Source organism: Piliocolobus tephrosceles, chromosome 10 (genome assembly GCF_002776525.5).
Source record: "Piliocolobus tephrosceles isolate RC106 chromosome 10, ASM277652v3, whole genome shotgun sequence".
Lineage (NCBI taxonomy): Eukaryota > Metazoa > Chordata > Mammalia > Primates > Cercopithecidae > Piliocolobus > Piliocolobus tephrosceles.
The window spans coordinates 97,017,499-97,041,188 of record NC_045443.1 but is presented as its reverse complement, the minus strand read 5'-3'; the positions used below and the strand labels follow the sequence as shown (position 1 = coordinate 97,041,188).

The 23,690-nt window shown below is 34.8% G+C and overlaps 1 protein-coding gene across 7 annotated transcripts in view; it reads left to right on the top strand.

Moving 5' to 3' along the window:
- ANKS1B (ankyrin repeat and sterile alpha motif domain containing 1B) overlaps positions 1-23,690 on the top strand; it is a 1,351,669-nt gene that overhangs the window by 533,330 nt on the left and 794,649 nt on the right. The window lies entirely within an intron of this gene.

Here is a 23,690-nt window from a genome sequence, read left to right as displayed (position 1 = left end):
CTAGTTTGTTGAGTGCTTTTATCATGGAAGCATGTTACTTTTTTTTTTTTTTTTTTTTTCAGACGGAGTCTCGCTCTCTTGCCAGGCTGGAGTGCAGTGGTATGATCTCGGCTCACTGCAACTCCGCTCCACGGGTTCAAGCGATTCTCCTACCTCAGCCTCTCGAGTAGCTGGGATTACAGGCGTCCGCCACCATGCCTGGCTAATTTTTGTATTTTTAGTAGAGATGGGATTTTACCGTGTTGGCCAGGCTGGTCTTGAGCTCCTGACCTCAGGTGTTCCACTCACCTTGGCATCCCAAAGTGCTGGGGTTACAGACGTGAGCCACTGTGCCTGTCCAGAAGCATGTTACATTTTGTCAGATGCACTCTCTGTGTCTGTTGAGATGATTATGTGGATTTTGTCCTTTATTCTATTAATATAGTATATCATATTGACTGATTTTTCATATGTTGAACCAGCCTTGTATTCCTGAGACACTTGGTCATGATATATAATCCTTTTGCATGTTATTGCATTTAGTTTGCCAGCATTTTGTTGAAGGTTGTTGTGACTACATTTATAAGGGATGTTGCTGTCTACTTGTCTTGTGATGTGTTTGTATGGTTTTGATATTAGTGTAATACAAGATTCCTAAAATGAATTTGAAAGTGTTTCTTTTTTTGTGTTTTTTATTTTTATTTTTTTAAAGAAGCATTTGTGAAAGATTTTTATTGTCTTCTTTAAGTGTTTGGTTTAATTCACATTTGAAGCCATCTGAGCCTGGCCCTAATATATGGAAAGTTTTAAAATTACAAATTCAATCTATTACTTGTTATAGGTCTATTCAGATATTTTTATTTCTTCTTGAGTCAGTTTTGGTAGGATTTTGTTTATTTCAGCTAGCCTATCTGTTTTGTTGGCATAGAGTTATTCATAGTATTCCTTATAAACCTTTTTATTTCTGTAAAGTTGATAGTGATAGCTCCTCTTTCATTCCTGATTTTAGTAATTTGAATCTTCTCTCTCTTTTTTTTGTTCAATCTACCTGAAATTTTGTCAATTGTACTTTTTTTTTTTCAAAGAACAACTTACGTTTCTTTGAATTTCTTTATTGTTTATCTATTCTTTATTTGCATTTATTTTTGCTCTTATTATTTCCTCTTTTCTTCTTGCTTTCAATTTACATTTCTTTCTAATTTTAATGCTAAAGGTTGTAATTTATTTATGTCTTTTTAAAAATAGGCTTACAGCTATGAATTTCTCTCTAAGCACTGTGGCATTCCATAAGCTTTGGTATGTTGTGTTTCTGTTTTCATTCATTTGAAATTACTTTTAATATCCCTTTGGGATTCTTCTTTGGCACATTGCTAATTAAGGAGCATGTTGATTATTTCCACATATTCATGAATTTCTCAATTTTCATTTTTATTGTTTTCTAATTTTTTTTCTATTATGGTCAGAGAATATACTTGTATGATATAAAACATTTAAAATGTATTGAGACTTGTTTATGGCAAGTCTCATATTGTATGGTCTATTCTGCAAGATATTTCATGTGTACTTAAGAAGAATGTACAATCTGCTGTTGTTTGGTAGAGTATTCCATAGATGTCTGTTAGTTCTACTTGGCTTATAGTGTTGTTTAAGTCTTCTGTTTGCTGATTGATGTTCTGCCTAATTGTTCTATTCATTATTGAAAGTGTGATATTGAAGTCTCCACCTATTATTTTTTAATTGTCTATTTCTTCCTTCAGTTCTGTTACTTTTTGATTCATGTTTTGGAGGCCCTATTTTTAGGTGTAAATATGTTTATACTTGTGTCTTCCTGATTGACTGTTTTATCTTTATAAAATGTCTTTTTTTTGGTCTAATGACAAGTTTTGTCTCAAAGTCTGTTTGTTCAATATTAGTATAGTCACTGAAGTATCTTTTGGTTGTTATTTGCATGACGTATCTTTTTTCGTATTTTTACTTTCAACCTATTAATGTCTTTGAATATTAAGTGTATATTTTATGGACAACATGTGGATCATTTTTTAAACAAAATTTATTTGGCTTGGAGCAGTGATTTGTGTGTAATCTCAGCATTTTGTGGCAGGCAGAATGAGGCAGAAGGACCCCTTGAGGCCAGGAATTTGAAACCAGCCTGCGCAACATAGCAAGGCCCTGTCTATAAGAAACCAAAAAAGCAAAACCAAAAACAAACAAAACCAAAGGAGTCCATTCTGCTCATCTCTTTCTTTTGTTTGGAGTGTTGAATCTACTTATATTTCATGTAATTGCTGATAAGGTAGGAGTTATGCCTGCCATCTTGCTATTTGTTTCTAATATTTCCTATATCATTATTGTCCCTCTAGCCCGCCATTCCTGCCTTCCTTTGTATTAAATGATATTTTCTAGTTTATCCTTTTAATTTATTTTATGTTTTTCATACATATTTTAAAAAGTTATTTTTGAGTTTGGTATTCTGGACGTTTTAATTGATTTTTTTATTATTATACTTTAAGTTCTAGGGTACATGTGCACAATATAATTGATTTTTTTAACTTAAAACAATCTATTCTGAATTAATGTCAACACAGTTTCAATAATATACAGAAAATTTTCCCCAGTATTTCCTCCCCCCTTATTTGTATTGTTGCTTTTGTATAAATTATATCTTCATATAAGCACATCAACAGAGATTTATAATTATTGCTTTATGCAGTTGATTTTTTAAAGCGTAAGGGCAGTGAAAAGAGTATAAATAAAAATACATTTACACTATCTTATATTTACCCATTAGTTACCTTTACCCACACTTTTTATGTTTTTTTTTAGTGTGAGTTTATGTTACTGTTTACTGTCTTGTCTTTTCTTTTCAGCCAGAAAGCCTCCCTTTAATAATTTAGTATTTCTATCATTCATCATGACCAAGTGAAATTTATCCCTGGGATGCAAAGATGATTCAATGTACACAAATCAATGAGATACATCATATCAACAGAATGAAGGATAAAAACCATATGATCTTTTCAATTGATGCTGAAAAAGCATTTGATAAAATGCAACATCTCTTCATAGTAAAATACCCTCAAAAACTGAGAATAGAAGGAACATACCTCAACATAATTAAAGCCATATATGAAAGACCCATAGCTAGTAGCACATTGAATGGAGAAAAACTGAAAGCCTTTTCTCTAAAATCTGGAACATTACAAGGATACCCACTGTCACCACTATTATTCAATATAGTACTGGAAGTCCTAGTGAGAGCAATCAGACAGCAGAAAGATATAAAGGGCATCCACATTGGAAAGGTATAAGTGAAATTATCCTTGTTTGCAGGTGATATGATCTTAGAAAAACCTAAAGACTCCACAAGAAAACTATTAGAATTAATAAATTTAGTAAAGTAGCAGGATACAAAATTAACATACAAAAATCAGTAGCATTTCTATGTGCCAGCAGTGAACAATGTGACAAAGAAATAAAAATGTCCCATTTACAATAGTCACCCATAAGATTAAAAACAAATGAATTAACCAGAGAAGTTAATGATCTCTGTGATGAAAATTATAAAACGTTGATACAGAAATTGAAGAGGACACAGAAAAATGGAAAGTTATTCCATGTTCACGGATTGGAAGATTCAATATTGTTCAAATGTTTGTACTACCCAAAGAAATGTACAGATTCAATACAATCCCTATGAAAATACCAATAACATTCTTCACAGAAATAGGAAAACATAATCCTAAAATTTATATGGAACCACATAAATCCCAGAATAGCCAAAGCTATTATCCTAAGCAAAAAGAACAAAACTGGAAGAATCACATTACCTGACTTCAAATTATACTACAAAGCTACAATAACCAAACAACATGATACTGGCATAAAAATATATACATAGACCAATGGAACAGAATAGAGCACACAGAAAGAAATAAACACACCTAGAGTGAACTCATTTTTGACAAAAGTGCCAAGAATATACACTGGGGAAAAGACAGTCTCTTCAATAAATGGTAATGGGAAAACTGGAAATCTATATGTAGAATAATGAAACAAGACCCCTATCTGTCATTAATTACAAAAATCAAATCAAAATGAATTAAGACTTAAATCTAATCCCTCAAACCACGAAACGACTATAAGAAAACTTCAGGGAAATTCTCCAGGATGTTGGTCTGGGCAAACATTTCTTGAGCAATATACTGTAAGCACAGGCAACCAAAGCAAAAATGGAAAAATGGGACTACATCAAGTTAAAAAGCTTCTGCTCAGCAGAGGATACAATCAATAAAGTGAAAGGACAGCCCACAGATTGGAAGAAAATATCTGCAAACTACTCATTTTACAAGGGATTAATAACCAGAATATATGGAGAGTGTAAACAACTCTATAGGAAAATATCTAATAACATTGCCAAAAGATGAGCAAAAGATTTGAATATACATTTCTCACAAGAAGACATATAAAACTGGAAAACAGGCATATGAAAAGGTGCTCAACATCATTGATCACTGGAGAAATACAAATGAAAACTACAATGAGCTATCATCTCACCCAGTTAAAATGGCTTATATTCAGAAGACAGGCAATAACAAATGCTGGTGAGAATGTAGAGAAAAGGAAAACCTTATACACTGTTAGTGGGAATGTAAATTAGTACAACCACTATGGAGGATAATATGAAGGTTCCTCAAAAAACTGAAAATAGAGCTACCATATGGTCCAGCGATCCCACTTCCAGATATATACCCAAAGAAAAGGAAATCAGTATATTGAAGAGATATCTGCTCTCCTATGTTTGTTGGAGCACTGTTTACAATAGTTAAGATTTGGAAGCAACCAAAGTGTCCATCAACAGATCAATGGATAAAGTAAATGTGGTACATATATGCAATGGAGTACTATCCAGCTGTAAAAATAATGAGATCTAAACAAGTCATTTGCAACCACATGGATGGAACTGGAGATCATTATATTAAGTGAAATTAGTTAGGCACAGAAAGACAAACATCACATGTTTTTGTTTATTTGTGGGATCTAAAAAGCAAAACAATTAAACTTTTTTGTTTAAGTAAGAGGATGGTTACCAGAGGCTGGGAATGGTAGTGCGAGGTTTGTGGTTAAGGTGGGGAGGGTTAACGGGTACAAAAAATACTTAGAAAAAATGAGTAAGACCTATTTGATAGCACAACAGGGTGACTATAATAAATTATAACTTAACTCTACATTTTAAAATAAAGAATGTGATTGGATTGTTTGCAACTCAATGGGTAAATGCTTGAGGGGTTGGATACCCCATTCTTCATAATGTGCTTATTTCACATTGTATGCCTGTATCAAAAAATCCCATGTACCCTATAAATACATGTGCCTACTGTGTACCCACACAGAATTTAAATTAAAAAATTAAAATAATAATTTCATATTTCTTATAGAGTAGGTCTAATAGCAACAACTTTTCTAGCTTTTTTTTTCTTTATGGAAATATTTTTTTATTTTCACGAAAATATTCCCAACCACTGGAACACAAAAGGTAGACAAACACAGAAAAGCATGAAAGGAGCTGAGAACATATAGTTGTGAAGAAATTTGATTGTAGAAAAATATATAGTTTTGTTTATAATAAAGACTTTAGTTTTTTAGAGCTATTTTAGGTTCATAGCAAAATTGAGAGGGAAGTTCAGAGATTTCCCACATCTCCCTTGTCCCCCATACATATGTGTAGCTTCCCACATTATCCACATCCCCACCAGAGTGCTAAATTTGTTACAATTCATGAGCCTACATTGACACATTGTCATCACCCTCAGTTCATAGTTTGCATTAGGGTTCATTCTTAATGTACATTCTATGAGTCTGGATTGATTTTAACTAACATCTTTAGAATAGAGCCTTTCCCACTGAATGGATTCTGTATCAGGTCAAATAAAGACATGTCCCATAAATGGGGCTTTTCCGGGGAGCTGCTGCACACATTAAACGTTGTGAATTCCCTGTGAGTATGAGGCTGTTTGTAGAACTTCAAACACATTTAGCCCCGTCTAGTATATGTTGGTTTTAAGAGTTACTGTGATTGTGAGACTGTTGTGGAGCTGGGGAGATGGAAGTGGGATTAGAACAAATTTAAATACACAATGTTAACTGTTTGCACAAAAATTCTGATGATTTTCTTGAATAAATCTTTGATGGATTATTGCAAACCTTTGGTTAAGTTCTAAAGTTTATTTTGACAATTTTTTGAGTGTTCCTGTGACTTTTATGAAGGAGTGGATATCTGGAGATTCTTATTCTACCTCTGTAAGTGCTTCTTCACTGGCTTTTAAAATAGGTGAAGAACTTGAAGAAGTAGAATTGTGAGGTAAGGCATGTTCAAATTCAGTGTTAAGCTGATCTAACAAGCAGATGAGCTCAAAGTAGAGCCTTGGCATAGAGTTGAATGGAAAATGAAATAAAGAAGGTGAGATTGGCATGTTGGCATGTCCAGCACTGTGTTAGAGAGTTTTGATTTGAATAAAAGTTATTTAGAAGGTATTTGAGTTTTGGGGCTAGGAATAATGTGAGGATAATGGTGTTCAAAGATTCTTCTAAATGGTGGTATATAGGATGCAGTGAAGCTGTACAAGAAGGGAGATGAATTCAGAGGCAGTGGCATTAATCTGCATGTATGATGCTGAAACCTAGTTTAACATGGACATGGGACAACAAGAGTGGACCAATCATGGGACTTGGTGATGGACTGGATCTTAGAAGCCAGGAAACCAGAAGAGTTTCAAAACACACAAATATTGCTGATCTGCTTTGCAGGGATGCTGGTAGAGTAATGGTAACAAGGATGGTGGAAAAGCAGATATGTGACTAATCCTTATTTTGTCATCTTAAAAATGCCTTCATTTAGCTAAAAGTTTCTTAAGCTTTTTGGAGGTACACAATCATATTAAATAATTAAAGCCAGAATTTTATGCCATCAAAAGCTGAATATCTTCAGGTGGCCTCCTAAATCACATTAATTTTTAAAAAAAAGAAAAAAAGTTTCCTAAAAGTCTAAATATATTGTACAATGTTTATCACATTAACTTACTTTTATAGCATGTAATTCTCTGAGAAAGCAAATGTAGTTCTTTTAGGTATTTCCATTAATGGTGTTTTATTATTATGTATAGAAATGACAGTTTCACAGCTTCAAATGTATATTAATTGACCAAATAAGTGAGTCCTGGGTTCAGCTGTTTGTTGTCATTTAGAACACAATGCTTTTCTCTCAGCATGTAGATTCATCATTATTTTTCAAGTAACTTCATGTTTTATTTTTCTTTATCCCTTGATGAGAGAGAACAATAAATGACAAATGACTTGATTATCACTGAAGTGGTCACTGTAATTCATATAATTGAGAAATATCAATTGCTCTGTGGGACCAAATTCAGATTTCTGGACTTATCCTTCACCTGTGAACACTTCACTTCTCATTCAGTCATTCACTTCTGAACATACTTCTAACAAGACTGAGACTGGAGATACGAAAACATATTTTCACATTGTCATTGCAATATATTCTTCTTCAGTATTTTAAATAATTATATTGTTTGTCAATGTTTTTGTTCTTCCAGACTTTTCAAGGATTCAAGTCATGTATTTATATTATTTACCTTTATGTTACCATATTTCTTGTCTCTGTGAAGTAAATGACTACAAAGAGGGTTTTTTTGTTTGTTTGTTTTTTAATAATTAATGCTTCTGTTTAAATAGCAGAGGAATTGGAAGGTTTTGGGAGGCCATTCAAGTTTTTCTCCATATTCTTAAGACTTAATTTTTATTAATCATGGTCATTTATGTTATTTATTTATTCATTCTTTTATTAATTCAATCATTTAACATAAATAATTCAATTTTTTGTAAGTCTACTCTGTGTAAGAATTGTATGGATTTCTGTGAAGCATAAAATAGAAGCGTACATACACACACACAAACGAAACACCAAATGGAGCACTAGCTCACTGGGAGGGCAGAATTTAAAAGTAGCTAAAATACCTCAAAATGATAAGAGTCATATATGGTAAACCCACAGCCAACATCATACTGAATGGGGAAATGTCGAAAGCATTCTCCCTTAGGGCTGGAACAAGACAAGGATGCCCACTTTCATCACTTCTATTCAGCACAGTACTGGAAGTCTTAGAGCAGTCAGGCAAGAGAAAGAAAGAAAGAACATCCAATTGGAAAATAGGAAGCCAAACTATCTTCTTGTGCTGATGATGTGATCTTATACCTTGAAAACACAAAAGACTCCTCCAAAAGACTCCTAGATCTGATAGATGAATTCACTAAAGCTCAGGTCACAAAATCAACATAAACACAAATCAGTAGCTCTGCTATACACCAACAATGAGCAAGCTGAAAATGGAATCAAGAACTCAATCCCATTTACAATAGCTCCAAAATAATATAATATTAACAAAATACCGAATACAGTTAACCAAGGATGTGAAGGGTCTCTCCAAGGAGAACTACAAAACGCCAACGAAAGAAGTCATAGATGACACAAACAAATGGAAAAGCATCCTATTCTCATGGATTGGAAGAATCAATATTGTGAAAATGACCATACTGCTCAAAGCAATCTACAGAATCAGTACAATTCCTATCAAAATACCAATGTCATTCTTCACAGAATTAGAAGAAACAATCCAAAAATTCATAAGGAACCAACCAAAAAAGCCTGAATAGCAAAAGCAATCCTAAGGAGAAAGAACAAATCTGGATGCATCACATTACCTGACTTCATGTTATACTACAGGACTATAGTAACCAAAATAGCATGGTACGGATATAATATAGGCACATAGACAAATGTAACAGAATACAGAATCCAGAAACAAAGCAAAATACCTACAACCAATTGATCTTTGACAGAGCAGACAGAAATATACGCTGGGGAAAGGACACACTATTTAATAAATGGTGCTGAGAAAATGGAATAGCCACATATGGAAGAATGAAAACTGGATTCCTATCTCTCACCATGTATAAAAATTAACTTCCACATTAATTAAAAACTTAAATGTAAGACCTGAAAGCATAAAAGTTCTAGAAGAAAACATAGGAAAAACTCTTCTGGATATTGGCTTAGGCAAATAATTTAGGGCACTGATCCCAAAAGCAAATCCAACAAAACAGAAATAAATGTGATTTAATTAAATGAAAAAGCTTCTGCACAGCAAAAGAAATAATCCACAAAGTAAACAGACAGCCTACAGAATGGGAGAAAATATTCCCAAACTATACATCTGACAAAGAGCTAATATGCAGAATCTATAAAGAACTTATACAAATCAGTAAGAAAAAAGACAAATAATCCCGTTACAAAGTAGACAAGCAATATGAATAGATATTTTTCAAAAGAAGACATAGAAATGACCAACAAACACATGCTCAGTATCACCAATCATCAGAGAAATGCAAATGAAAACCACAGATATACATCATCACCCTAGTCAGAATGGCCATTTTCAAAAAGTCGAAAAGCAATAGATGTTGGCTCAGATGCAGAAGAAAGAGAATGCTTATAAACTGTTGGTGGGAATGTAAATTAGTACAACCTCTATGGAAAACCGTATGGCAATTTTTCAGAGAACTAAAAGCACATCTACCATCTATTGAGCAATCCAAGTACTGGGTATTTACCCAAAGAAAAAGAAGTTATTATATTAAAAAGACACTTGTACTCATATGTTAATTGCAAAACAATTCACAATTGCAAAGATATGGAATCAGTCTCAGTGTCCATCAACTGATGACTGGATAAAGACAATGTGGTATATATACCATGGAATACTATTCAGCCATAAGAAAGAATGAAATTATGTCTTTTGCAGCACCTTGTATGGAACTGGAAGCCATTATCCTAAGTGAAGTAACTTGGAAATAGAAAACCAAATACCACATATTCCTAGTTATAATTGGAAGCTAAGTTATAGGTACACAAAGGCATACTGTGTGGTATAGCTGACACTGGAGACTTAGAAGAGGGGGAGATTGGGAGGTTCCTACAATTTATCCATGTAACCAAAAAATACTTGTATTCCTAAAGCTATTAAAATAAAAAATAAAAATAAAAAAGTATACAACAACAATCACAAAAGTAGCTAACAATAAAAATATTAGTTATAAATGCAGGCCTGAAAAACTAATGTGTCATGAGATATTGATTTAATATCAAACAGAATGTTACCATTGTTTTTAGGTTCAGAGAAGAAAGAAAGCTATATAGTCAAGAGTAGCCACAAAATGCTTACTGGGCTAAATAGAATTTATGATTGGCTATGAAGGAAAGGGAGAATTTCTATAGGCCTGGGAGCCCCCTGCTACTCAGAGGGAATAAGGAGAATATAAGCCAGAAGACAAGAGGCAGGAATATGTCATTCAGGATGGAGGCTAATGAGTATATGGAGAGGGTTTGTATTGAAAGGTATCCTTGGAGAGTCATTGAAAGCTTTAAAGAATAAATTGGTATAAAATTTCTATTTTTATTAAACAAATATTTATTGGATGATCGTCCTCTGACAGTACTATAATGTGAGGCTTATAATAGCCCCTACCTTTTAGAAATGGTATGAAGCTGTGGATCTCAAGTGAGCCACTATGATGTTGAAAAGGGCTTGAAAATCCACACAGGTACTAAGCCCTGTCTGTACATTAAATAAATGGTAGGTTTTACATATCCATATCCATATCCATATTTATTATTTTAAAATTTGCATAAGTTTTGTTGTGATTAATAAAAATGGAAAATCATTTTTGCTTTTTGCTGATTTTTTTAATACAGTGGTACAACTTACCTGTTGCAGTTGGGCTAGGAAAGTGAGATTCTTTCCCTTGACTTTGTATTTTCACGTGGAGAGTTATGGATAAGTGTGACTGGGCTTCTCTCTGTTCCTGCTCTTTTCTCAGGGAAGTTAACTGACTCCTAAATTTGGGAGCAGAAACTGAGCATGTGTCACTTATTCTCTTTGTGATCTTCTCACCTGCAGAAAGCATGTAAGGTAAGCCTAGCAATAAAGAACTCGCTTGGGAGACCTGATGTCAGTCTATGTAGTTCTAGGGTATAGGAGTAGGAATTCTACGTTGCCAAGAGCATAAACCAGTATCTGCTTCATCAATAGCCTTACTGATATTTTAATCTCTTTTGCATGACTCCTTTGCCACAGTCTGGCAATCTGGGGTCACTAGGACAGTTCTTACTCACTGCAGGCCAAATCTGGACAAGCTTTTCTATTTACGTATTGTATGTGGCTGCTTCTGTGCTACAACAGGAATGTTGAGTAGTTGCAACAGAGACCATGTGGCCTGCAAAGCCTAACTGTTTAAAATCTCTGGCTGGTTTGTTGAACCCTGGACTCTTATCTATAATTTGGAGAGTAAATAATAAAGTCATTTATTATACTCTCTACATTCCTAAATTAATTATAATATTATCACTTAGAGAATCTGTAAAAATTTTTACTTTGAAAAACATGTTTTAGTATTCAGAATGATGGGAACTCCTGGTGTAAAAAAATGGAGCTAAATTAGATGGGAGTTTGGAGGTTATCTAAATATGTAGCATAGGTATGAGCTGATGAAGCTTGAACCAGCTTAGTGATTATGGACATAGAAAAATAGTGTGGATTTAGGGGTAATTATGAAGTGAAAAGTTTACAGAAGTTGATGACTGCTTCTTCTTCTTCTTCCTCTTTCTTCTTTCTTCTTTCTTCTTCCTTCTTTCTTCTTTCTTCTTCTTCTTTTTTTTCCTGCAAACAGAGTCTTGCTCTGTCACCAGGCTGGTGTGCACTGGCATAATCTTTGCTCACTGCAACCTCTGCCTCCCAGGTTCAAGCGATTCTCCTACCTCAGGCTCCCAAGTAGCTGGTATTACAGGCACACACCACCATGCCCTGCTCATTTTTGTGTTTTTAGTAGAGATGGCATTTCACCATGTTGACCAAGCTGGTCTCGAACTCCACACCTCAGCTGATCTGCCCGTTTCAGCCTCCCAAAGTGCTGGAATTACAGGTGTGAGCCACCACGCCCAACTTGATGATGGCTTCTTTACAGAAACAGTAAGCATGATAGAACAAGAGAAAGATAAATGCTTTCAAGGGTTCGAGTCTAGGTGAACATTTTCCTCTTTGTCATCTTCTTACTGGTGAACTACATTCCACTTCTTTTGACTTCTTGTTGACTTCTTATATAGATCATCTAGGTCTTTTTTGAGGATTTGTACAAAGGTGGTTCCTATTTACTTTTGCCTGATATTTGGCATGTTTTCAGTTGTATTTATGTGATTCATTACAGAGATTATTCTTGGGATTTCACCATTTCCAATTTCACCTGGGGTATGCAAATTTCCACACAGTAGTACCAGAAATAAAAATCAAAGCTCATTTGTATTTGAAATGTTATCATCTCTTTCCTCAGGTGCTAGATTCACAAACTGTGTTTTTTCCCTGAAAATCACATGTACATATAATTTTTTTAAATCAAGCAAAGCAAGAGAGAATATGATCTCATTTCCCAATGTTAAACACCAAGTGTTTCTAATAATATCTTCTAGAAACATTTCAGGAATATATAATTTGAGTGCATACTTTTTCACACTGATGTGAACATACATCATGTATTATTCTTCACTTTGTTTATTGTTTTAGCTCAACATATCAGTACTTGCACATTTATCTCATTTTTAAAATTACTGAGTAGTAATAATGGCTACATTGATTGATCACTTAGGCTCTTAGACACTAGACTAAGCACTTTATGAAATGAATCATCTTATTTTGAAATGAATCATTTTATTCATGTTATTTTCTTCCTTTTTAATGGAGTTGTTTGTTTTTTTTCTTGTAATTTTTTAAATGTTTTTTATAGATTCGGAATATTAGATCTTTGTCAGATGCATACTTTGCAAATATTTTCTCCTATTCTGTAGGTTGTCTCTTTACTCTGTTCTCTGTTGATTTTTTTTTCCTAGATTTTCTTCCAGGGTTTTTATAGATTTAGGTTTTATATTTAAGTCTTTAATCCGTCTTGAGTTGATTTTTTTGTATATGGTGTAAGGAAGGGGTCCAGTTTCAATTTTCCGCATATGGCTACCCAGTTGTCCCAGCACCATTTATTGAACAGGGAGTCTTTTTCCCGTTGCTTGTTTTTGTCAGGTTTGTGGAAGATCAAATGGTTGTAGTCATGTGGTCTTGTTTCTGAGCTCTCTACTCTGTTATTCTTGTCTATGCGTCTGCTTTAGTACTGGTACCATGCTGTTTTGGTTACTGTAACCTTGTAGTATATAGTTTGAAGTCAGGTAATGTGATGCTTCCAACTTTTTTCTTTTTACTTAGAATTGCCTTGGCTATTTGGGCCATGTTTTTTTTTTTTTTTTTTTTTTTTTTGGTCCCATATGAATTTTAAAATAGTTTTTTCTCATTATGTTAAGAGTATCATTGGTGGTTTGATACATTTTAATCAAAGTTATGTATTTATTTTGTTATTTCATTTACAACTACCAATAAAACCTTGAAGCAGATGCTATTACTATTCCAATTTTGCAGATAAGGAAACTGTAAGACTTTGCCAAGGCAACTTTGTTAAAAAAGGCAGAGTTGGGATTCTGACTCCAGTTAAAGGGCTAATGCTCTTTAACTACTATTCCTTTGTTTTCCAAGTATATTTCACCAACAATTTGCATCAAAATGACCTGGGATAATTGTAAAATATAAATCTCCATGGTTACCACCAGAGATTCTGATTTAGTAAGAATTTGGGGGAGAGCCACAAATCTGGATTACTAACAAGTGATCCAGGTGGACTTCGTGCAGTCTAAAGTCTTTAGACCTCTATATTATACTATATTGCCTGTTTGCGTCAACAATACTTATTTATTAAAGGGTATGTGCTTTTAAAATTGTGATATCTATTACACTTTTGGGAATTTTATCAAGAATAAAGATAATCCCCCTTTTTTGACAGCCCCTAATTGTTATTTTTTCCCAAGGAGTGAAGATGTTAAAATGCTAAGAGATTAATGAAAAGTTTTTCAACCAGTACCTTTTTATGTTTTTTAACTCTATGTTGGCTTGCTAGAGTTTCCATAAGAAAGTACTACAAACTGCATACCTTAATAGAAATTTATTGCCTCACAGTTCTAAAGGTTAGAAGTTCAAAATTAAGGTGTCAATGGGACTGGTTCCTTCTGAGGTCTGTGAGAGAGAATTTGTTCCATTCCTTTTGGGTTTCTGACAATGTTTAGCATTTCCTGACTTGTAGCAGCATAATTCCAGTCTTCAAATGATGTTGTACCTGTGTACAAGTCTATCTCCAGATTTCTTCTTTCTATAAGGACACTTGTCATTGGATTGGGGTCCATCCTAATAACCTCGTCTTAATTTAACTAATTTCATCTGCAGTGACCCTATTTCTTTTTATTATTATTATTATACTTTAAGTTCTTGGGTACATGTGCATAATGTGCAGGTTTGTTACATATGTATACATGTGCCATGTTGGTGTGCTGCACCCATTAACTCGTCATTTACATTAAGTATATCTCCTAATGCTATCCCTCCCCGCCTTCCCCACAATAGGTCCCAGAGTGTGATGTTCCCCTTCCTGTGTCCAAGTAATCTCATTGTTCAGTTCCCACCTATGAGTGAGAACATACAGTGTTTGGTTTTCTGTTCTTGCAATGGTTTGCTGAGAATGATGGTTTCCAGCTGCATCCATGTCCCTACAAAGGACACGAACTCATCCTTTTTTATGGCTGCATAGTATTCCATGGTGTATATGTGCCACATTTTCTTAGTCCAGTCTGTCACTAAATCATGCCACATTCTTATGTCCTGGGATTAGGACTTTGACACATGAATTTTGGGAGGACATAGTTTAACCCGTAACATACCCAAAGTAGCATTCTTAGAACCCACACTGGTTTCTCAGAACTTGGTTGTTGAGATTTTTTGTTTTCAGGTGTTAAATTGGTACCTCCAATTTTGAAGTGGCTGACCAAGCAATGCTTGTCTAAGACTCAAGCTCCATGAGGTTTCATCAGTAACTTCTAAAGAGGGATGCTATCCCAACACCCATTCACAGCTCAGATGATTGATATTGGCTAGATCTGATTAGTTTTTCTTATGCATGACACCAAGAGTCAGGCTTCCCTCCACCCACACTCCTATTTTATTATTTAATAGAACCATACAGAGTATCCAGTATTTAGCATTTTTTAGATAAAGTAATAATTATGTGATGCATGTAAATGGTACTTTACAGTACCATGCTTTAGAAATAATAATGGCAGTTTATCAATCCCATCTGCTCCCAGGTGAGGGAAAAATTTTAACATGGCAAAAGTTCTAAAGTCCATGCTGTCTAAAGATCTGCTTTCTAAAGATCTCCTGTAACAAATGACAAATTAGCCAGAAAGAGGTTTACATCAATTCACACTTTGACTAACAGATGGTTAGTCTTTTAACTTTTATATAAAGTACCCGTTTTTTTCAAACCCTCACTAACACTGTATATTTTACAGCAATTTGATCAAGAATGGTGTGTCATGTTGCTTTAATTTACATGTATTTAATTATAAATGAAGTTGAGCATCTTTTCATATAAGAATTTTCTAGTTATTTTTGTAACTGCTTCTAATCTTTGCTCATTTTTTTCTCTTAGGTTGATAGTCTCTTTCATCTCAATTATTCTCTTTGTATATTAAAGAGATTAACCCTTTCTTATATTTGTCAAAGAATTTTCCAAAATTTTTTATTTGTCTCTTGATCTTTATATTTTAGTTGCTTTGTACAAATTTGATAGTAGTATATATTCAAATTTATCAGTCTTTTTCTCTACAACTTTGGTTATGTGTCTGGTTACAGCTTCTGGTCAAAAGTTATTCTTATTTCAATATTATTATAACAAGTATATTTGCTAGTTGTTTAGACCTTTAGCAGGATTAATTTGATATAAGGAATGTAGTAGTAATTCAAGTTTATTATTTCTCTCTAAATTACTAGTTGGTTACCTCGCTGACAATTATATAACTCATGGTTCTCTTACTGATTTGAAATACCACCTTTATAATGTAATAAATTTCTGCAAGAATCAGAAACTTTTTTAAAGTATTTTTTTCTATTCTCTTGCCTTTCAATTATAGTACCAGAACCATTTATAGTTTACATAAATATCTGATAAAGGTTTATCTCCATCCCCTCTGTTACCTTTCTCTTTTCAAGTTGATACCTGGCTATTGTCACACATTTATTTTTCCAAATGCACGTTAGGCTTACTTGTCAAGAACTAAGTTGGAGTGGGAGGGAAACTGTATTGCAATGGTATTGCATTAAATTTAAAACCGAGAGAGAATCACCATCTTTAAATGTTGAGTCATAGTGCAAAATGGTAAGGTGTACTTTCCCACTGGTGTCCATTTTTATGTCCTTCTTTTAGCCCATGCCTCCTATGTGATGTCTTCTGCTGGTATATTGTTGTATTTGTTTCCTAATGCTGCTGTAACAAATTGCCACACATTTAGTGGCTTAAAGAAACAACACAAATGTATGATTCTTCAGTTCTGGAGGTCCAGAATGGGACCTGTCAGTCAAAAATATAGAAAGGACTGCCTTCCTTTCTGAAGGCTGTAGGGAAGAATCTGTTTTCTTGCCTTTTCCAGCTTCTATGAGCTGCTCATAGTCCTTGATTCATGGTGATATCATTTGGCTGTGTCCCCACCCAAATCTCATCTTGAACTGTAGCTCCCAGAATTCCCATGTTGTGGGAGAGATCCTGTGGGAGATAACTGAATTAAGAGGGCAGTTCCCCCATAATGTTCTCATGGTAGGAAATAAATCTCATGAAAACTGATGATTTTATACGGGGTTTCCCCTTTTGCTTGGCTCTCATTCTTTCTTGCGTGCTGTCATGTAAGACATCCTTTGCTCTTCTGCCATGATTGTGAGGCCTCCCCAGCCACATGGAACTGTGAGTCCACTAAAATTATTTTTCTTTATAAATTACCCAGTCTTGGGTATGTCTTTATCAGCAGCATGAAAACAGACTAATACACATGGCTAACTTCAAGCTCCAAAACCAGTGACAGCCAGTCAAATGCCTCATGTTGCATCACTGACGCTGGATCTCCTTTCTCCCTCTTCCACTTACAATGTCCTTTCTGAGTATACTGGGCCACCTGGATAATGCAGTATGATCTCCTCATAGCAAGATCCTTGACTTACATCTGCAAAGTTCGTTTTACTAGGTGTTACATAATGTATTCCTAGTTTCTGGGGATTCAGACATGGACATCTTTCAGAGCCATTATTCTGCCTACCACTGTTACGTGATGCTCCTTCCCCCATGGCTGCCTTTCTGTCATTCATTCTTTGCTCCCACCTAAAGAATCTTCTTTTTAAAAAGAAGTTATTTTTCTTCTGATTTCATATTCATGTTGTAGTTTTTCTAATTTGAATGTCATTGTAAATCTTCAGGGGATACTTTTTCTTGATATTGTGGGAAGATGTCAGAGTAGTCAGACCACTTCCAAAAACTTTTACCTACCTTGAATCATTAGGAACTATGAGTCATTGCTAACTTTAAAAAAGCCATAAACCCACACTCTCTTGTATTAGTGTTACTTTCCCCATTATCAGAAAAAATTCAGGAAGAAGTGAATATATGCAGGTAGTTTGCACCATAGTACTAATACAAAAATTCTATTCTGATTGTCTCATTTACTTAGCATCTTAAAACTCATCTAATTCAAACTGCTGTCTTCTACACTCAGAAGATGCCATGTGTAGATCAGGCTAGGCTTGAAGACTCCAGGAACACAGAATCTGCTACTTGCTAAGCAGCCAGTTTTATACTGCAAAGCTCTAATTGTTAGAAATCTTATCATCAGCTGCAATGTCTGTCCCTGTTGCCATCTCACCATCTGCATTATTTCTACTCCCTTAGAGATAGATAACAATTCTGATCACTCTTTTACCTTTTAAATGTTTGTCATACACATTCCTCAGCACCTTTTCTTATTTAATTTTTTCTCATATGACATGGGTTTAATACTCAACATTTTCCTCACTTATGTTCACAGAAAACAGTCTATTTGGTCTTTGTCCCTCCTCAAATATCAGCCCCAGCACCAAGCCAAGTGCACCATGTGTGATCCCCCCACAGTGTCAAGTAAGATGCTTTAGTTTCCCATGTGGCCAAGAATAGAGCTGTGCTAGGAAGCAAGTTCACTGACATGCCCTATCAAAGTAGTCTAGAAATGCCTCTAGGTCACCTCATTTCTGATTTGAAAAACTATATTATTGGTACTTTTGGGCAACTACTGTGTCTACATCTGGGTTCCTGATTGTTGCTAAGATCTTTCATAAGTCAGAAGGCCAAGTCTTCCCCACGTCTCTTTGATGAATAAAACCTTGCACACTGCCTTACTAAAGGAAATTCAGCACAATCCAGTTAGCCTGCCTTTTATGAACCTGTGAAGCCAAATCATTCCCAATACCAATTAGCACAGAAGAGTGGAGGCCTGTCACTCTTTCTAGGCTAAATATCATACTTGTATTAAATCAGCTAATGTCACATTAATTTCTTTAACTGGCATGTTGCAGTCTGACTCATACTGTCAGCTGTAACTCCTCATATTTTTTTCGTAGTATTGCTAATCCACATAGCTCCATGATGAATTTTTATAACTCTTTTCTCTACTGGAGCATAGAACCTTTTACTGAGTCACTAATAAAGTTTGACTTGTAATATTCTGCCCACCACTGATGGTTTTAAATGTTATAGAAACACAGTGTAAACAACATATGAATGCTTATTATATATATTTCTTATTGCTAGTATTTATTTTTCTTTGGAGGCATAATGTTCTCTTTACTTATTAAGTGCTGTCAGTATGCATGATTAGTCACTTTGAAGCAGTATTATTTGGTCCACACATTGCACAATTGACAGTAGCAGGTAGGATAAAGCAATCTAAGTAAGCCAAAGCATCAGAGCTATACATTCCCCCAGGAGCTGTACATTTAGGTGGCACAGGGCCTAAAGGACCTGTTTAGGATTCAGGGACTGGACATCAGCCTCTTGGAAGAGAGCTGTCAAAGACCAAGGCAGAGAACACAGTCCTAAGCCTGCTACTATTATAAAAATTCAAGTACAAAAACAAGTCTAGGATTCATAATCAGTCTTTAGAAAAACGGTAAGGAGAAGACTAGGAAGGACTTTGTATTGTGGTTTGAGAGCCGGCTTACCTGCAGTTGAAAGGAACATCAGGTAAACTTAGAAGGCTTTCAACTTCTATCTCTGCTTCTCAAACAGCATTTCTGGACCCACCCAGGACCTACGGGAACTTGCTGCCCTAAGGAGAAGGACACAGACCTGGCTGGCTTTGCTACCTGCTAATCACTGAGCCCTAGTGCCTTGAGTCAACAGAAGTGGTAGCCAGGTAGAGTTTACAGTGTGCCTGGGGCAAGACCCATTTCTGTGCTGGTTTCAAGTCTGACAGAGCACAGTTTCAGTGACTGTGGCCACAGGGGTGTTTGCATCACCATACCCCAAATTCCAGGCGGCTCAGCAGAGAGAGAGAGAGAGAGATTGAGAGAGACACTCACTCAATTTGTTTAGGAGAAAGTAAGGAAAGATAACAAGAGTCTCTGCCTGGTATTTAAGAGAATCATTTCAGATCTTATCCAAGATCACCAAAATGGTACTTCTATGAGTCTGTAAAAGCTACAACATTATTGGGCTTAGAACCTACATCCCTTTGAGTGTCTGGAAAGCCTTCCCAAGAAGGACAGGCACAAACAAGCCTGGACTGCAAAGACTACAAGAAACACCTAACTCTTCAGTGTCTGGATGTTGATGAACATCTATAAGCATCCAGACCATCCTGGAAAATACGACCTCACCAAATGAACTCAGTAAGGCACTAGTAACTAATCCTGGAGAAACAGAGGTACATGACCATTCGGACAGATAATTCAAAATAGCTGTGTTGAGGAAACTCAAAAGAAATTCAAGATAAGACAGAAGGAATTCAAAATTCTATTAGATAAATTTAACAAAGAGAATGAAATAATTAAAAAGAATCAAGTAGAAATTCTGGAGCTGAAAAATGCAATCAACACACTGAAGAATGCATCAGTCGTTTAATGGTAGAATTGATCAAGCAGCAGAAGAAATTACTGAGTTTCAAGACAGGCTGTTTAAAAATACACAGTCAGTCTTGGCACGGTGGCTCACATCCGTAATCCCAGCACTTTGGGAGGCCGAGGCGGGCAAATCACCTGAGGTCGGGAGTTCGAGACCAGCCTGACCAACATGGACAACCCCATTTCTACTAAAAATACAAAATTAGCTGGGCATGGTGGTGAGAGCCTGTAATCCTAGCTACTTGAAGGCTGAGGCAGAAGAATTGCTTGAACCCAGGAAGCAGAGGTTGCAGTGAACTGAGATCGTGCCATTGCACTTCAGTCTGGGCAACAAGAGTGAAACTCCCTCTCAAAAAAACAAAAAACAAAACAAAACAAAAAACACAGAGGAAACAAAAGAAAAAACAATAAAGCACAACTATATGCTCTAGAAAATAGCCTCAAAAGGTCAAATCTAAGAGTTATTGGCCTTAAAGAGGAGGTGGGGGTAGAAAGTTTATTCAAAGGGATAATATTGGAGAAGTTTCCAAATCTAGAGAAAGATATCAACATTCAAGTACAAGAAGATTATAGAATACCAAGCAGATTTAAACCAAAGAAGATTACTTCAAGGCATTTAATAATTAAAGTCCCAAAGGTCAAGGATAAAGGAAGGATCCTAAAAGCAGCAAAATAAAAGAAACAAATAACATGCAGTGGAGCGCCAATATGTCTGGCAGCAGACGTTTTGTAGAAACTTTGCAGGCCAGGAGAGAGTGGCATGACATATTTAAACAGCTGAAGGAAAAAAAATTTTACCCAGGAATAGTGTATCTGGTGAAAATATGCTTTAAGCATGAAAGAGAAATAAAGATCTTCCCAGACAAGCAAAAGCTAAGGGATTTCATCAACAGCAGACCTGAACTACAAGAAATGTTAAAGGGAGTTATTAAATCTGAAAGAAGAGCATGTTAATGAGCAAGAAGAAATCATCCATAGGTACATAACTCACTGGAAATAATAAGCACACAGAAAAACACCGAATATTATAGCACTGTAGTTGTGTTGTGTAAATTACTCATGTCTTAAGTAGAAAGATTATACAATGAGCCAATCAAAAATAACAACTATAACAACATTTGAAGACATACACAATACAATAATATATAAAGAGAAGCAACAAAAAGTTAAAAAGCAGGGGGACAAAGTTAAAGTGTAGAGCCTTCATTAGTTTACTTTTTGCATGTTTGTTTGTTTAAGCAATCATTGTTAAATTGTCACCAGTTAAAATAATGGATTATAAGATAGTATTTGCAAGGCTCATGGTAACCTCAAACCAAAAGCATACAATGAATATACAAAAAATGAAAAGAAAGAAATTAAATCATAGCACCAGAGAAAATCACTTTCACTAAAGAGAGAAAGGACAGAAGGAAAGAGGGAAGAGAATACTGCATGAGATCCTGAGAAGACTAATTTCAAATAGAGTGGTTGAATGGATGAAAAAACAAGAGCCAATGATCTGTGCCTGCAAGAAACACATCATCTATAAAAATACACATAAACTGAAAATAAAAGGATGGAAAAATATATTCCAAGCCATTGGAAACCAAAAAAGAATAGGAATAGCTATACTTATATCAGACAAAGTAGATTTCAAGACAACAACTATAAGACAAGTCAGACAAAGAAGGTCATTATATAATGATAAAAGAGTCAATTCAACAAGAGGATACAACAATTGTAAATATATGTGCACCCAACCATTGGGCACCCACATATATAATGGAAACATTATTAGAGCTAAAGAGATACATAGGCCCCAATACAATAATAGCTAGGTATTCAACACCCCACTTTCAGCATTGGACAGATCTTCAAATAGAAAATCTGCAAAGAAACATTGAACTTAATCTATACTATACATCAAATTCACTTAATAGATATTTACAAAACATCTCATTCAATGACTGAAGAATACATATTCTTTTCCTTAGCACATGGATCATTCTCAAGGATAGGCCATATGTTAGCTCACAAAACAAATTTGAAAACGTTCAACAAAATTTAGATAATATTAAGCAATAATCAATAACAAGAGGAATTTTGGAAACTATACAGACACATGAAAATTTAAAAATATGCCCTGAAATGACCAGGGGTCAATGAAGAAATTGAGAAGGAAATTGAAAAATTTCTCAAACCATAATGGAAACATGACATACCAAAATCTATAGGATATAGTGAAAGCAGTACTAAAGCAGTACCTGTAAATGCCTACATCAAAAGGAAGAAAAACTTCAAATAAACAACCAATTGATGCATCTTAAAGAATTAGAAAAGCTAGAACAAACCAAATTTAAAATTAGTAGAAAGGAAATATTAAAAATCAGATCAGAGATAAATGAAATTGAGATAAAGAAATCAATACAAAATATCAATAAAACAAAAAGTTGTTTTTTTGAAAAGGTAAACATTGGCAAATCTTTAGCCAGACTAAGATTGACCTACCTTTATCTAGACTAAGAAAAAAAGAGAGAAGTTCCAAATAAATAAAGTCAGAGATGAAAAAGGAGACATTACAACCGATACAGCAGAAATTCAAAGGATCATTAGTGGGTTCTATGAGAAACTATAGGTCAATAAATTGGAAAACCCAGAAGAAATGGATAAATTACTACACACAGACAACCTATCCAAATTGAGCCATAAAGAAATCCAAAACCTGAACAGACTAGTAACAAGTAATGAGATTGAAGTTGTAATAAAAAGTCTCCCAGCAAAGAAAAGCCTAGGACCTGATGATTTCACTGCTGAATTCTACCAAACATTTAAAGAAGGACTAATACCAACCCTACTGAAACTATTCCAAAAAGTAGAGGAGGAGAGAATACTTCCAAACTCGTTCTACGAGGGCAGCAATACACTGATACCAAAACCAGACAAAAACCCATAAAAAAAGAAAAAAAAAAAAAAAAAAAAAAACTACTGGTCAATATCTCTGACTAATATTGATGCAAAATACCTCAACAAAATGCTAGCAAACTGAATTCAACAATATATTAAAAACATCATTCATCATGACCAAGTGTGATTTATCCCTGGGAGGCAAGAATGGTTCAACATATGCAAATCAACCAATATAATATATCATATCAACAGAATAAAGGATAAAAACCCTGTGATCATTTCAATTGATGCTGAAAAAGCATTTGATGAAATTTAGCATCATTTCATCGCAGAAAACCTTAAAAAAAACTGAGTATAGGAGGAACATATCTTAACATAATAAGAGCTATATATGACAGATCAACAGCTAGTGTCATACTGACTGGGGAAAAACTGAAAGCCTTTCCTCTAAGATCTGGAACACAACAAGGATTATCACTTTTGCCACTGTTAGTTAGCATAGTACTGGAAGTCCTAGATAGAGCAATCAGACAAGAGAAAGATATAAAGGGCATCCAAACTGGAAAGGTAGAAGTCAAAGTATTCTTGTTGGATATGTGTGTGTGTGTGTGTGTGTGTGTGTGTGTGTGTGTGTGTGTGTGT